This window comes from Phodopus roborovskii, unplaced genomic scaffold (assembly GCF_943737965.1).
Source record: "Phodopus roborovskii unplaced genomic scaffold, PHOROB, whole genome shotgun sequence".
Lineage (NCBI taxonomy): Eukaryota > Metazoa > Chordata > Mammalia > Rodentia > Cricetidae > Phodopus > Phodopus roborovskii.
The window spans coordinates 5,159,075-5,174,032 of NW_026126460.1; the positions used below are offsets into that span (position 1 = coordinate 5,159,075).

At 40.8% G+C, this 14,958-nt stretch overlaps 1 pseudogene; it reads left to right on the forward strand.

Moving 5' to 3' along the window:
• The first annotated feature begins 6,543 nt into the window (after positions 1–6,543).
• LOC127226319 (60S ribosomal protein L17-like) lies at positions 6,544–7,091 on the forward strand (annotated as a pseudogene).
• The last annotated feature ends 7,867 nt before the right edge of the window (positions 7,092–14,958 follow it).

Here is a 14,958-nt window from a genome sequence, read left to right on the forward strand (position 1 = left end):
CTTATATCCTCTTTAAGGTGCCCAGGGCAGAGAAGACTGGAGAGAACCAAGAGAAGGTTGAACTAGACTTTGTTCTCCTTTTGACCTCTTTGATTCTCTTAGAACAGCTGAACTCTTATTTTTCATGAAAATGCTGTTCTGTATTTATCCAAGAACAGTGGATATGAGGGGAGGGAATTAAGAACATCCTAGGGTGCAGTATTTGATCAAGAGTGTTTGGGGAGGGAAAGTCTCCCCCACATCCTTACTGTATCTTAACACTCAGAAACAAGACCACAGTCAGAATGTGATGCTCACTAGACCTCCAGTGCCATGGTGATGTGCCAATCACTCTTCTTCAATGGCTCACTTGTTGTCCTTTTGGACTTGCTTGGCTTCAGATGGAGCCACTGCCTTAGATTTCTGCTTCAGGGAGAGTCTTCATTTGTTCATCTGGCTAATCTCACTGCTAGGTAAAATCATATTGGAAGAGGACATACAGTATCTCTGTGATGGGGCATAGATGTCTATAAATATGTTTCTCTTATTGATTGATGAGTCAATTATTGTTTGGCAATAGAAGCAAGAAGGTAGGCAGGAATAGGAGATGAAGAGAATTCTGGGAAAGGTAGGCAGAGAGAGACCGCCAAAAGATGCCATTTAGTGCCCAAGAGGACATGACAGGCCAGGCATTTTCCGGTAAGATAAGGTCATGTGGAAATACATAGTTTAGTAGTTAAGTGTTAATAATTAAGACAGAGCTAGCCAATAAGAAGCCCTAGCATCAGCCAACAGTTTTATAAGTAATAAAGCATTGTTTTAGAATTAATATAGCATCTGTGTGCTTCTTTAGGGTTGAAATGGTGACGGGACCTGGCAGGAAAAAATCTCCAGCAACACCTCCCACAAAACTTTGCCAGTAACTTTGTTGCCCCTTATTAGAACTTATTAGAACTTATTAGAACAGATAAATGAAGAGTGAATGATTAGCCTCCCTCAGCTTTCAATGGCAGTGTCATTGAGTCCCAAATTTAATACTCAATTCTTAGAAGAGAAATTGCCAGTACAACTGGAAGAGGAATTTAATTTGGCTGAAAAATAAAAAGGAGAGCACGTGCACACACACACACACACACACACACACACACTAGTGTGATAGCTAAATTTTGAGAACCGCATGTAGACATAACATCACAGTTAGGATATTGGGGAACATATTAATGGACTGCCATCTCCTTATGACTATTTATTGAAATGACTCTGAGGACATGAGGGGAAATTCATGCTAGAAGGAGGACTCAAGGCCTTTAACTTTCAGTCAACTTGTGCATTCTTATATGTGGACAGGAGAATGACTCTGAGTACAGCTGGAAGCTTGACCACTTAGGTTTGTCCCTTGGATGTTTGCCTGAGTTTTCTACACCACTGTAGTATTTTACTTTGAAATACTTTGCTATGAACCATCTGTTATGTGTGTACAGAGCTGGAGTTTAACCTTCACCTAATGCTTACCATATTAGTTGCTTAGCAGTCAAAATTCCACAGTGTTAATCCACAATCTGGAAATGGACAAGGAAGAATTTCAGACACCCTTATTACAATCCAGCCAAGCACATATCTTGAGAAAACACTACTTTTACTACTGAAAAGTTATGTTCAGGGTGTTCTTTGCCAATTAACAAAAAAGGTCAATATTGCTTAAGCATCCCTCTGAGGGAGCCTTATACCAAAAGGAAAAAAGGCATTCTTTCTCACTTTCCAAGAACAGTGTGGGAACAAGACCCATTTGAGCAAATGCTGGACACCTGGGATTTGCTGAATGGAATGGCAACACAGCAGATCTTTGGGAATGGGTGAAACACTTAAAGTGGTGGTGGTTTCTGAGCCAGGTGCCCAACCTATGGGACAGAAACAGTAGATCCCTGGGAAGCCCTGTTGAAGGCCAACAGGCTTGATGGAGTTTAATGAACATAGCATCAATTGGAGAGGAAAGATAACACAAGGAAAAAAAATCAGAAATCACTAATGAGTCACTTGAGAATTCTCAGAAATACTTGGAACAGATTTTATTGAAATATGAGGGTCAAATCTGCAAACAGAGTGGGAAGTTGGATATTAAAATGCTTAGTTAGCATAGAAAGTGTAAAGAATCTTCCAAAGGATGGTGCTAATTATACCCTTTACTAAACCCATAATGTTTGGCCTTAATCCATAGCTATATTTAAAGGTGACTTGTAGACACGGGTTTCCATAGGGTTACCAGGCTAAGATGACCACTGAAAGATGTGGCAATAACCTCAGGTTTCTTGTGAATGGATTCGAAGTTGACTTGAGGAACCTACATAGGTTCAAAGTAGTGATTTCATTTGGGAGGCAGTGGGAGGGAGTGGACCGTATGAACACTTGAACCACCTGGAGAATACTTCCACAGCACGGTTTCCTGGGGGCCCACTCCAGCTCACTGGATCAGAACTTCTGGTAATGGGATTGAGAGTGACTGTGGGACCCTGGATAGTTCTAATATGCCCAGCATGTCTCCTTCCTTACCTCAGTGGAGAATAGTTTTATTTATAATTCACTGATATCTAGGGAGAAAGGGCTGTAAGAATAGAGCAAAGGAGAGAGCAGTTTACAAGGAAAAAGTCAAGTCATATCAACAAAGGGAGAAAGTTTATACGTCTATTATAAACAATTTCCAGAAGACCTCTTATAAATGTGTGTGCCAGAAATATCTTTGTTTTTGTTTTTTTTTCTTTCTTACTTACTTTTTTTTTTTTTTTTGGTAAAATAACTTGGCTGAATTTGTTTATTTTTATTTTTTTGTTGCTTTCTCATTAGTCCTGAAATCAAACTAGGTACTGTTTTCTCAGACTTATAAAGAAATGAACTGACATGGAGGGATAAAAAGTGTTAATACTCATGCAGTTTGTGAACGGTAGAATTAGGATTGGACTCACATCTGCCTGATTTTTATGACTGGGAAGATATGAAAAATAATGTTACTGGATTTAAAGCATTTATCCAGACACTATCCAGAGAAGTGTGTCCACAACTGGGAAAAAGGTAGAGGGTGAAGAACTTGGAAAGGAGAAATACAGTATTTGTTCATGTGAGTGGCGCATGAGAAAGAGACCTGAAGCTCTGAAGGGAGCAAGCAAGCAAATATGTGAATTAGCTAAGTCCCCCACATTAGCAAGAAGCCTTAGCCCACCATCTGAGGGTTACCATTTTCTCAAGAAAGTCAACCATAAGGTGGGATGATTTGGGAAGTGACAGAAGAGGTCGTGGGGGAGGAAAAGATTTCTCAGGCCTCTCTCAGCAGCCCACTGAGATCTGTCTCAGTCCAAAGTCCTGACTCTGTGTGCCTCAGGAGTTAACATTTCTCCTCTTTCCCCCCACCACGTTGTCTAATGAAACCCTGATATTGTGCCTTTCTAGATAAGTGCTCTCCTTGAAAAGTAATTTTTGTCGCAATTAATGTGATGGATGCTGGAGACGTGACAGCCTTTTACATTAAACTAAATTGTTTCCACTTCTCTGCAACCATCTCTTTGCTTCCTGGATGTACCCAGGAGTCTCCAATTGGATAGGATCTGTGATTGCTTTTGCCCAGTGTACTTTGGTGGGAAATCATCAGAGTTATTTGGTCCGCTCTTTCTCCTCAGCTATCTTTTTCAAGGGAGATCTTATTTTCTCTTTTTCTGAGAGTCTGGCTGTTATTTGATTCTGACAGAATTCAACACAGAGAACAAAATTTCTGTTCCTGTCATCCAAGGCCTTCATCACACAAGGCACAGGCTTTCTAATCTGGGCCATCTTGTATCCAAAGACTCTGCTAGACTTCTGAATGCTGAGTTTCTTTGCCCAGAGTCAACTGTCTGCATGCCATCTGTGTGGCAGCAACACTGGTTTCACAACCACAATCCCATAAGAGAAACTCCATCCAAAACATACTAAAGAAAGAACCTCCTGGTGGTCAGGACAGCATGCAATAATCCTTGGTTGATTAATTTAGTAGCCTTTGGAGACCTCTCTACATATCTAGGCTACTGTTTCATTCTAGAAGCTACAACTTCTACCATCAGAGCCCCTATGATATCTCATTTTAATTCATCTCAGCACAAAGTAGAAGTATTGCTGCCTCCCCAACAGAAAGTATCACAGTATCTAGGAAAGAAGCCTTTGAAAGCAAAGCTGGAGTGATGCTTAAAAGAACGAGTATTTGGAAAATTGAAACATGCTTTGCATCTTAAAAGCTTCTGTATATCTGTGAATATTTTAAATGATTGCGTCTGTTTTTTAGTTTTGTGTTATACATTTACTGAGAAAACAGACCTTCTGATTTTTATTTCCTGATAAACAAAGCAGGTGTTTATCTAAAACCTGGCAAAAATTAAAAAAAAAAAAAAACAGAAAACAAAAAACAGCTGTGAATTGTGTTTTGTTTTGTGACTTCATCAGGTAAGAGTGTCTATCTCAGGAATTTACTTTTTGGTAAAAATTCAAAAAAATAGACAATTTAGGCTTTTTAGGCCATATGGTAGTCAACTCTGCTATTATAACATGAAACATGAAGAATACATAAATTAATGAGCATGGTGGTGTTCAAATACAACTTATTTACAAAAAAAATGATGGGCCAGATTCATTCTAAGTGCTATAGTTTGCTTTCCCCTGGTATGAAGTATTTACAGTCTAAGTTATGGACAAAAGTATTTACAGTCTAATAATAGACAAATGAATTTCTGGACACAAAGTATTTGCTTATGATTGATAGGGGCAAATACAGAGCACACTATCTGCTAGACATTGCACTAAAGCTAGCCAGCATTGTCTAACTAGATCCCTATTTTGTAACTTAAGAAGGTAGACTCAGAAAAATTAAGTAACTTACTCAAAAACGCAGGACAAAATTAATAGAGCCCTATAGCCTGTTTTCTTGCTATGGTTGTTGGTTACAAGGCCCTGGCAGGCTAAGTCAGTGGTTCTCAAACTGTGGGTTGTCACTCTCATGGGGGTTCAAACACTTTCACAGGGGTTGCCTAAGGCTATCAAGAAAACAAAAACCAATAAAACCTCAGATATTTACATCACGATTCATAACAGTAGCAAAATCACAGTTATGAAGTAGCGATGAAAATAATTTTATGGCTGGGGGGTCACTACAACATGAGAAACTGTACTAAATACTAAAGGGTCACATCATTAGGAAGCTGAGAACTACTGCTCTAAGTGATGCTTCCACATTGAGCAATGTCGTGCTCAAGACTCCTGGCATCCTTTATGTCTCCCTCAGGGTTGAGATGTAGGTGTGCACAAACTCCAGGAGTCTGCACTCAGACCTCAGGCTGCTATTTGCTCAGGGTCTAGACAGGTCTGTGTACATCACATCTACTAAATAAGCATAGTGATTTCTCCACCTGATAAAGCGGTATGCAGATGATGTGACATGCTGGACCAGCGTATGATGTACACTGTTGCTCCAAAAACAAGAGGAGTGCTGGCAAAAAGAGGTGGTGCCTTATGCATAAGCTGGCTGACAGGACCTGTATTCCAGAGAGGACAAAGATGGAGAAATAAGGGAAGGAAACAGGAATATGGATAGGAAAGATGACCAAGGAGATAAAGTATAGAGGAATAAGATGAATGGCATGAGCAAGGTAAAGGAACTGTTTTGTATGCATGATGCATGGATTCACAGGTGTTCAGGTGCACATGTGTATGTGTATGTACAGAAGCCAGAGATCAGCATTGGGTGTTTTTCATCAGGGTCCAGCACATTGTTTATGAGACAAGGTCTTTCTATCCTAGAGCCTGCCCAGTAGGCTATGCTTGGCAGAGATCCTCCTGTCTGTGCCCGTTCCCTACTTCTGGGATTACAAGCATGTGCCATTATTTCTAGACTTTAAAATGTGTGCTCAGGATTGAACTCAGGTCCTCATGCTTGTACAGCAAGCACATTACAAATTGAGCCATTCCCCAGCCTCAGAGCAGGGCTTTAATGATAATGTATACACATTAAAGAAAGAATAACTGCCCTCATAAACCGCATTTATCTTGAAGCAATTTTGGCTTCCTCCCTCCCATTACTTTGCATCTATCTTTTTCCTTCTGTGTGTTTTGGAGACATGGCATGTGTCTCCCAGCTTTCTCTTTAGTATTTAAATAGTAATCATTCAAACTTCACCAAGGTCAGTGAAAGGAGGCCAGTTCTGTCTTACTACTTCCAAGTGGCCTGTGGAAAGACTTCCAGTTCCCATTCAGTGTCTCTGTCCTGAAAACCCAACAAGATGCTCTATCAATGGCAAAAACAGCCTTAGTCAGCATGGTGACAACATCTAACTTCGTGAGGGCAGAACTGCATCTGTGTTGCTTACTACTGTCCATTATCCACCTGTCACAGTGCTTCCGTACACAGTGGGGCTTCATCTGTCCATTATCCACCTGTCACAGTGCCTCAGCACACAGTAGGTCTCCATAAAAGCTTCTCACTCCAATGCACCGAGGAGGCTTATAAAGGTCAGCATTGCTCTTCTTGTAAGTGGCCTGAGGTGCCCTGAGAAGATGGTTTGCTACTCTCTCGACCCAGGGAACCCTACAAAATCATGTAAGTCAAGAGGATCGAATCTTTGGGTTCACTTTAAGAACACCCGTGAAACTGCCCAGGCCATTAAGGGTGTGCATATCCAAAAGAAAACACCAAATACCTGAAAGATGTCACTTTGAAGAAGCAATGTATGCCATTCGGGCGGTACAATGGTGGAGTAGGCAAGTGCGCCCAGGCCAAACAGTGGGGCTGGACACAGGGTTGGTGGCCAAAAAAGAGTGCTGAATTTTTGCATTAAAATGAAGAAAGTAATGCTGGGCTTAAGGGTCTAGATGTAGAATCTCTGGTCATTGAACACATCCAGGTGAACAAAGCACCTAAAATGCGCTGATGAACCTACAGAGTTCATGACCAGATTAACCCGTACAGGAGCTCCCCCTGTGGCATCAAGATGACCCTTATGGAAAAGGAACAGATTGTTCCAAAGCCAGAAGAGGAGGTTGAGCAAAAGAAAAAGATATCCCAGAAGAAACTGAAGAAACAAAAACTTACGGCACAGGAATAAATTCAGCATAAAATAAATGCAGATAAAAAATAAAATAAAGGTCAGTATTGTCCACAATGAAGACAGATCTTTCTAATATTAAATGGAACACTGTTTGCAACTGAATGTGGATTATTCTGCTGGTTTATGGTTTCCCTAAAGCTAGTGGCCTAGTGTCTTAGTTAAGTTTGCAACGCCGTAAAAAGATGTGATGACTACAGTAACTCATATAAAAGAAAGCATTTAATAGGGGTGGTCTACAGTTCAGAGGTTTAGCCCATTGTCAAGATGGTAGAAAGCATGGCAGTTGTACAAGTAGACATGGTGCTAGAGAAGGAGTATAGAGTTCTATATTCAGATCTGCAGACAACAGGAAGAGAGAGAAACAAGGGACTGACTTGAGCTTCTGAAACCTCAAAGCCTGTCCCCCCCCACTCACTTCCTCCAACAAGGCCACACTTCCTCCAACAAGGCCATACCTCCAATAACGCCACTTCCTGTGGGTCTATGGAGCCATTTTCATTCAAACCACCACATTCCACTCCCCAGCCCCAAATAGGCTTGTAGCCATATCATAATGCAAACCGCATTAAGTCCAACTCCATAAGTCCCCATAATCTGTAACAGTACTAAACCTATTTAAAAGTTCAAAGTCTCTTCTGAGAGTCTTGACAATATCTCAGCTGTAATTCCATATAAAGTCAAAATCAAACAGCAGATCACATACTTCTAACACACAATGGCACAGGATATATATTACCATTCCAAAAGGGAGGAAAGGGAGCAGAGTAAGGAAATACTGGACCAAAGCAAAATCTAAAACTGACAGGGCAAACTCCAAACTCTGCATCTCCATGTCTGATGCCAAAGTTCTCTTCAGATCTCCAAGTCTTTTCATCCTTGTTGCCTGCAACACATTTCTTTCTCTTCTGTGACTCCACTCCCTGCTAGAAGCTTTTCTCAAAAAGCATCCCATGACTCTGGCATCTCTAACATCTTGGAGTTCCCAAGGCAATCCAGGCTTCACCTTCACAGCTTCACACAAAGGCCTCTCTGTGCCTTCATGCAACACATGCCTGGCCTTAGCGGCTTTCCTTAGAGGGAAATTCCACAACCCCTTTCTTCTATCCTTGACTTTAAAGCCAGAAACACATGGTTGAAGTCGACATGTTCTGTTGATTGCTGGGGCTGAAACATGGCCCCCTGATTCAATTACATCTTCACTAGCTTTCTGTTTTCAGTGATTTTCTTCACTGCCTAAAATTGACTATTCAAGAACTTTATTTGTAGGCCAGGCTGGCCTCAAACTCAGAGGTCTGCCAGCCTCTTACTTCCAAGTGCTGGGATTAAAGGTGTGCAGCACCATGCCCACCCCTAAGCTTTTCTTTAACTCCTTTTCACTTTTCTTTAACTTCTCCTCATAAATTGGAATCTCAGCTGGGTGGGGTATTGCTCTGAGGTCGATCACCACTTCCTTAACTTGACTTAGCACCAGGCTTTTCTTTAATATGTGTGTATTTCCTACAGCCCCATTTATATCTCAAACTGTACATTTTGTATTTTTCCTTTCTCAGCTTTCTCCTTTTCATTATAGATCTGCCTAAGTGTAACCACTAATAACAAAGCAATTACAAGCCAATACTAGGCTGTCTGGAAATCTCCTCTGCCAAAACTATTAATCCATAACTCTTCAATTTAACCTCAGGTAGATTTTTGGACAAGGGCTTATTTGGTTACAAAATGAATGGCTTAAAACATGTGACTGTTTCTGTGGCTCTTGAACACTTGATGAAATAACCATCTATAAAGCTTGCACAGATCCATTTTCTCAACCTAAGGCAGAAATGTGCTTGCTCCATCAAATGTTTCTCAACATTAAAGGATATTTCTTACCTGGGGTCATCAAAAAATCTCATCAGGTAAAAGCATCTATCCTTGACTTTAAAGCCAGAAACACATGGTTGAAGTCGACAAGTTCTGTTGCTTGCCGGGGCTGAAACATGGTGTCCAGTCCTCATGCCCTTGGTTAGATGCCTAAGATCCACAGGATGAAAAGAAAAAAAATTGACTCCCACAAATTGTCCTCTGACCCCTTCCCCCACAGGTATACGGTGGCAGGTACCAACCTTCATTCTCCCAACAAATACATGCAGTTGAAATAGTATTATCTTAGTCTTAAAGACGAAAAATAAACTGCTACTATTATTTTCCATTATGCTCCTTTGATTACTAGCAAGTTAAAGAATTTTTCAGGAGCCAGGTTAGCAGTTACCACTTCTGGCAATGGTAGGTTCTACAGCTATTAATATATGTGAGCTTTCTGCATATAATTTCCTTTAAGCCCAATGCCCCTGCTGCTCAGCAGAAGGCCATGATGGATTACACAGCCCAAGAACTGCCATATGTTTGGTGCTTATTATTAAGCCCAACTACTGAGCAAAGAAAGACATAATTAGCCTTTTTGGGAATTATTTTAAGCCTTCAGCAGTAAAAAGGCCTGAAGTTGATTTATTTCCCAGAATCTATTTGTATTTGATGCCTTTTAAAAGTCTAGTCAGACTAAATGACCAGGCATGTTTTCAACCTTGGAAGATAGAGTTTCTGAGTTCTAGGAGGCAGTCCAAAATAATCACCCGTGCACATCTCTCAGCTAGCAGTTGAAGACAAAAGATTGAATCATTTGGAAGGAGACAGAGCCACTGGGGCGTTCACGGAGACAACATGAGTTGAATTCAAGTTGCTAGTGGTTGAAATGGAGGGGCTGACTTCTGCCTTGGGAAAGCTGTGAGCTCTGCCCCTAGTGCTGATGGGGGCATTGGAGAATGCTCTGTCATAGGCACATAACCTTCATGAGACTGACTTCATCAAGAATGCTGCTTCTGCCAGTAATTATCCTAGGCAAGACTTGAATGTGTACTTTCAAAACAAAACACACTGTCTGGTTCTAAAGCTATCTCACACTTTATCGAGCTTCCAGAAGCCTCCTTGTTTTATGACAGGAATGGCTTCTCCCCCCAGAGCCCCCAGAAACACATTGTAATTCCCAAGTTTACTCTCCACCTAAATTGCTGCCTGGTTGATTTTGTTCATTTGTGCTGTTATTTGTTGATGGCACATTTGGAAATAAAATCCTGAGGTTGTCATGGGTCTGCACGTATTTACATAGTTCTCAAATGCCAAGATGATAAACACTGTGCAGATGTTCCCCAGGACAGTAACCCAGCTCGCCTTTGGCAGTTTCACACACAGGCGACTAAACACATCAGCTCTGGAAATAGATACAGCAGCCTGAGATCACTGACTCTTCCTTCCATGCAACAGTCAGGGGCTGAGATTAATTAAAGCCAGGAGCTGGTTATTTTGAAAGATAACATAATGTAAACTGGTCCAAAATATTACCCATTCTAGAAAAAGCAGCCTATTGGGGGAAGCCAGGGAGTAAAAATAACAATAGAACCCCATGGAAATCCTTGGCTAGAGGTCTTCCTTGTTTGTTTGTTGCTTTTTGCTTTTTGAGACAGGGTTTTTCTGTAGCTTTTAGAGCCTGTTCTGGTGCTCACTCTGTAGACCAGGCTGGTCTAAAACTCACAGAGACCCACCTGCCTCTGCCTCCCTAGTGCTGGGAATAAAGGTATTCGAGATCTGCATTTTTTAAAAACATGCTCAGGTTAATATATTTGTTGGTAGAAGGTGTATGTCCTGGATGAATAACTGATTGCCTATATAATAAATGATTGGAACTTTCACAGGTTCTGCATTGACTAACTTTGGGTTGTAAGTTATAGCAGTTATCAGAGCTGGCTCCAAGGCATGGGGTTCCCATTATGTGCCTAGCCCAGTGTTCAGTTTCACTCACTCTTGCCTCTTATCATGCATTCTGTAGGTCAACACTCTGAAACAGCTGTTTGTTTTCTGTCTCAGGGAGGAAGACACACAGTGGTGGAGGAACTGGATTCAAGTCTCAGTATTCTGCCCTCCCTCAACTCCCTAACACAGGAAGTTGTTGAGCAGTTATCATACTCACTGTAAGGGTCTCATCTTTTTTGCAATCTTAACTGCCACTCCTTCAGCCACAGAAGCTCCTGATACTCAGTTTTGAAGGAACATGATCTATCACTCAGTGTGTAGGGGGGAGAATCAGGTTCTGCCTGGTCCGTGGTCATTCCACTGGCTGCTTGAAGTGAAATACAAGCTGCAATGGTGTTAGTGCATGCCAGCTAACACTTGCCCAGCACTTTACTGACATTAGCATGGAGATGCAATCAAAACAGGATCAAATGAGCTGAAATAATGAATTTTGGATCATTGCAGAGTTTCAAAAAAAAATCACTTAAACTGGCACCATGGAGGAATTATCCTTGTGTCTATAACTCCCACAGTAAAAATAGACATTAAGAGGACAGATGTGTGAGAGGCACTTTCACTCAAAAACATCATTAGAATGGCGAGAACATGATGAACCTACTAATTGTGTGATGTCTTCAGAATATTTGAATACAGCATTAAAAGCATCAATATGTGTGCTGTTGGCAGGTTCCTGACAGCAGAGAAACTGATGATATGGTACTGGTTAAAGTTTGAAGCAAAGTCATAGGTGATGCTAAACATGATCAATCAATCTCCAACGCCTGCTGACTTGCCTCTATGAGCTATTAAAACGAGTGTCTTGCCCTCCATCCCTTCCCATCTTCTCTTTCCTTCCTCCCTCCACCACTGCTTTGGAAGCCCTCAGTATCATGTTGTGGGACTAACACCATACCATTGCCATCAAGCTTGTCCCTCTGGTCCTGTACCTTGCAGCGTCCCCTCTATACCTCTACAAAACTTAATCCAACCTGCCCATCCTTTCACTTGAGATCTTTGATGGATCCTCAGAAATCAATGCTCTTTCACACTGCCCCCTCCAATCCTACCTCCCAACCGTCTTCCTCTCCATATTTCTCATTTAATTCCCCAAATGCTGAGTTCATAAGGACTCATAACCTAGATATGACCATGCATGGAATTCTTTGCAATTTGTCTACAGTCATAATTTATATGAAAGGATTAGATAGGACTTCCAAGCCTCACATAAGTTCAAAGATTCTGTGATATTGATGAAACCCACTGTTTGCATCCACAAGATAAACCAAGATCTAAAGTTTCAGAAGCTTACAGAATAGGTATAACAGCCAGAGGAAAGTTATGAAGGAGTTTCTCAAATAGAATACAAAAATATAGTGAGTTCCCCACCCTTCTAAGCCAAATTTCTAGGAGGATGGCATAGTCTATCTGCTCATGCCCACTGTAGTGAGCAACAAGGCAATGAGCACAAGGAAGTGTTTGTGGGGAAAATATGTAGCAAACCACAGTGGTTATTAATTTTGCCCCTTGGAAAGCTCTACTACTTAGGATTGCCAGGTTAAATAAGGGTTGACTTTTAGTTTACTGTGGGTGAAAACCTTCCTCTCCATCCATTCTACTTTCTTCTTCTTAAAATATGTTATCTCCTTGGCCACAGAGTAAACATACACCCAATTCTCATTCTAATATACTGTTCAATATATATATTAGAATGAGAATTGGGTAAATGTTTACATACATATATGTATGCATATATATGTGTATATTATATATAGATACACATATGCATATACACACACGATATATATATATATATATATATATATATATATATATATATATATATATCAGCCAGGACTTCAAGATAAAAGTCTAACCTTTGGGTTATGATTGCTAACTGGGAGTTTCTAGAAGTCACATTCCTTACCAAAAGATAATGAGGTCCCTGAGGCACAGAGAAGAAGAAATAGCAGCAAACAAAAGGGACACAGATCGCAGTAGCTTCAGGTCCCCAGTTAGAGTTTCTGAGAACCTGGTTTCTTTGTGCCAGTGCAGTACATCCACCCTGGAAGTGCAGGATCTGACCTGATCTCCCTTCTTAGTTCATTAAGCTAACTTGAGCTGGGTTCCTGTGACTTGTTTCACACAGGGCTCTGGTCCTAGGCTTTACCATTTCCTTAAGTGACATGTGTCAAATCAGGAGGGTATCCAGGGCAGATGGTATGACATTACAGACACTCTTTACCTATTGCCTACTAGGACATCATTTTGGCAAACTAGAATCTTGCTTCCGGTCTCTCTGGTCTTGGGTTATCATCTCTATACTTTCCAAGATCATAAAGTCAAAGGCCTCATTCTATAGATGAAAAATTGTCAGCAAGAAGAAGTTAAACAACTTGTTTTAAATCATATGGCATAAACCTAGGTTTTGAATCAATTATTATATACTGAGGTTAGGGAAATTAATTTAATGCAAGTACAAGATAATAAAAATGAGAAAGAACATTTTATGTCTAAAAACCTAATTTAGTCAATAGGGAAATGTAAATGCTTGCTTTGCTTTTATGATTATTGATTGTAGCAAATCACAAATTGGAAAGACTGTCTCAGTGACTGTCTTGGCAATCACAACCTTAATCATTTTTCTTCTGCTGCCACCCAAACTTCTTGGTCAAGATTGGATCTCACTAATCACAGAGATGGATCCAGGAGTGAGTGGCTCATGGCCCTAGTGAAGGACTAACCAGAGAACAATACCAGGCAGTAAATTAGACTCTTGGCTGAGATTTGTGCTATCAGGTATGGCAAGGAGCACTTTGGCCTTCCTCGTTATTGAATTCAGGGGATCTGAGTCTGCAATGCTGTCTTAGTTGAGGTTTCTATTCTTATGGAACACAATTACCAAAATGACCAAAAAGCAAGTTGGAGAGGGAAGGGTTTATTCAGCTTACACTCCCACATTGTAGCCTATCACTGAAAGAAGCCAAGGCAGCACCTCACACAGGGCTGGAACCTGGAGGTGGGAGCTGATGCAGAGGCCATGGAGGGATGCTGCTTACTGGCTTGCTCCCCGTGGCTTGCTCAGCCCACTTTCTTGTAGAACCTAGGACCACCAGCAAAGGGATGGCAGGCACCACCCACAATGAGCTGGGCCCTCTCTAATCAATCACCAATTAAGGAAATGCCTACAGTAGGATCTTATGGAGGTTCCTTCCTTTCAGACAACTCTGGCTTGTGTCAAGTTGACTTAAAACTAGCCAGCACAAATGCCATGTACTAATTGCTTTTTATCAGATGGGGGAAAGTCTATGAAAAGTACCTTTTCAGTTGGGGAATAACACACTAATAAGGCAGGGAAGTAGAGAGGAAGAGAAGGAGTGAGTGTGTGAGATAGAAACAGGGAAGAAATAACAACGTGGTCTTACAGTTTTTCGCATCTCCAAGTTCTTCCAGTTCTGAGCAGAGACCCATTTCCCCTCTTTCTAAAAGTCACAAAAAAGTTGCAACTTACTGAAGTTATTTGGAAGCAAGTATCTAAAGCTTAAAATTAAAACAGAAGTTTGGTTGAATTGGTGGCACTACCTTTCTTCGTTAGCTGGGATCATTGAGAATTGCCTGCTTATAGTCGTCGTGGTTAACACCATTTGTAAGTGCCAAAAGAAAAGCTGAGGATGTGTTCAAACTCAGTATGTGGTGGGACTGTGTAGAAAACATTTTACCCACATTAGAAAAAATCCTTCTGAAGGTTTCAAAACATAAGCTCTGGATGGAACAAGATTTCAAAGCAAATCTACCCCAAAACCAAAGAAAACTACTGACAGATTTGGCTAGGGAAAATATTGAAAACTGTCAGAATATGGAAGTTACTACTAGAAAATTTAAAGTAAAAGCCATAGGCTGGGAGAATCTGTTTGCAAAATGCTTAATTATAATAGATTGCCATCTATAGTACAAAAATTTCTCTAAGTAAGCAAACAACCCCCAGCAGAAAAACAGATAAAAGTTATAAATAAACAACTCCAAGAGGCAGAGAGAGAGAGAGAGA